Source organism: Rhipicephalus microplus, chromosome X (assembly GCF_043290135.1).
Source record: "Rhipicephalus microplus isolate Deutch F79 chromosome X, USDA_Rmic, whole genome shotgun sequence".
Taxonomy (NCBI): domain Eukaryota; kingdom Metazoa; phylum Arthropoda; class Arachnida; order Ixodida; family Ixodidae; genus Rhipicephalus; species Rhipicephalus microplus.
Window position 1 is genome coordinate 172,673,887 of NC_134710.1, and position 2,939 is coordinate 172,676,825.

The window sequence follows — 2,939 nt, forward strand, 5'->3', positions numbered from 1 at the left end:
CGGACGTAAATGATGCCGTTAATGACTTCCATATCTTGAATATCATGTTGGGACGTGTAATTTACCTTTGTCATCGATTCGCATCAAGTGATACCAAATTTAGAGTATGTGGAGCTAGCGAAACGGCCGCGAGCGTGCTATGAGCGTAGCATGTAGTCATGTTTTACATGACACGCATGTCATGATTATTATGTTTGGACGTGCCATTTACCTTCGTCGTCCAATCACGTCACGTAATACCAAACTTGGTATGTGTGAAGCTAGCGAAACGGCGTACGAGTGCATCATGAGCGTGGTATATCTCGCATAGTGTGCCATGCATGCGCAGTGCGCGTCCCAATCGTTCGCTGGGCCCGCTCAGCCGCTCAGCTATAACTCTTTATTGTATTTGCTGTCGAAAAGGAAGATTTCACGCTGGGAGGGAGCACGTGCTGCAGCGAATGTCACACCGGTGAGGGGACAATTTAAGGCTCGACCCTTAGGAGCTTCGCCCACAAAAGATGCATTACTGAAGCTTGACCATGCCCAGTGCCCGGTGTTACAGTTCAACACTGTGCAGCACTGACTACCGATACTTTACATGGCAACACTAGTCAAAGCACTTTTAAATATTATTCAATCATAGGAAAGTGTATATTGCAATAACGTAGTCATAAATGTAGTACGTTGAGTCTTTTTTGTCAACGCAACACAAAGGAACGCCGCACTATCAAGCAGACATACACAAAAAATTATAAATAAAATGTGGCAATACAAAAATCACGAGCCAGAAAGAAAAAAAAAACAATTATCACAAGAAACACATCAATGTATACACAAAAACGTGATGTACGCATATCAGGATTTATACAAACACATGTAGGCATAATCAAGCCCTGCAAGGATCACACAGCAGGATTTAGCGAAATGAAATGAGTGAGAATGAAGCGAGGAGACATGGTATCCGGGCTTAAGCCATGTGTTGTTTGGGTGTTTATAAAATATCAGCAGTATGCTAGAATACTGATTGCTGCCCATGGTATGACAAAAACTGGCTTATAAGATACATACATATCTTGTATTATATGAAATTTTACGACTATCCAGGTTGAAGAAATTCATATAACTGTATTTCGCTTTCAATAGGCAATTCAACACATGCAAGCCAGACGAAATGAGTAAATGAGTTTAGCTGGCCCTATTTTGTATTAAAATAAATGTGGATGTATGGTCTTTAGAAGCAAGATTTCTTACATCACGAATGGCTCGTTTTTGATGTAATTATAAGTTATCGATATTTTGATTTGAAATTATAGCCCAGACAAGATGACAATAATTTATTGTAAAAAAAAAATAGAGTCATGCGCAGTTCCTTTCACAATGGTAGGCATTATCTGTCGGTTTCTATTTAATAGCTTTGTTAATCTGTTTAACTTTTTGCGAAGACGCTGGACATCTTCGTTCCAAAGTCAATTTTCGGAAAATATAAGTCGTAGTGTTTTTGCATCACCCAAGTGTAAATTCCTTCATTGATTAAATACATACGAGAATAAAGGCTTTATTTCTTGGGTGAAACATGATAGCTTGTGCTTTCTAGCATTAATTCTTAAATAGTTTCCATGAAACCAATTTGTGATATCCCGGGGCAGTGTCTGCAAAATTTGCGAGGGTGTCCGATTGAGTGTTCCTAAAGAAGGGCAGTGTCGTCTGCACATGTAATCTGTTTTACATTTTCAGTGATAAAATGTTCCTAATGTAAGTAATGAAAATAAGTGGCCCGGGAATAGTCTCCTAATTATGGTACCCCATGTGTGTGAACGTATATTTTTGAGTCTGTATGGTTATGAATAACATACTGAGGCGTATGCTAGAGATGCAAGAACATGTCTGCGTGGTCGCGTATTCGGGTTGTTCAAGCTTAGCTAAAAGTGTGATACGATCACCTGTATGGAATGCTTTTGAGAGATTTAAAAATATATCTAAGACAAATCATTTCGCATCAAGCGTTGTACTCATAAACTCCTTTCACGCCAATAAAGCCATTTTTGTCAATTTGCCTTTGAGAGAACGTCTACATTCATATGCGCAGGCCTACACAGGTCTGGTACGTGTACATATACTCATAAATTTCGTTTTTATAGCAATATGCAGTATCCTGTCTTAACCACAACACATTTTGGTCCGATAAATTTCTTTAGATCTAAAATAGAAGAATAACTTTCTTAGATATGTCAAGATATCAGAATTTTGTGTTCGATATAGCATCAGATATACGCACGGAGTGTCAATCAGCCACTGCGAAGAGAAATAGAAAATAATCCTTTAGTCTGAAAAGATCGCAATAGAGTACGTACATTGTAACTGGCACTGACCAATGGCTGACCAGTGTTGTCCAAGCCTCCTGTAACGCAATTAAATCAAGGACATGTGGCGTGCCCGGGGCGACAGGCGCCTCTTGCAACATGTACCTACGGATCAGGCAAAGGCGGCTAAGTAACGAACACGTTACCCAACCAGTGCTGAGAGCGTGTGGCGAAAATGATCAGCTCACAATGGCTTCGTCCCAACGACGAGCTCCGTGGACATCGCTGGGACGATGCGGCCCTCACACCGAATGCGCGCCGAACGTGGCGCGTTTCGTTACGACGCTGCGGTGAGAGACAAAGGCACAAGGAAGAACACCAGCACTGCCCCGGGACGCTCTGGTGGCCTGGAAATCAATGTCCACACGGCATTGCCGACACGGAAACAAATAAAGAAACATACGCTCACATCACCTAGTAGTCTTAAAGATATGACGTTATTGGGCTGGCAATGTGATCCGTTTACAACGGTCTCTTACATTAGGTATAACAAAAGCATTGATTGATAGATATGTGGGGCTTAACGTCCCAAAACCACTATATGATTATGAGAGACGCCGTAGTGGAGGGCTCCGGAAATTTCGACCACCCGGGGCT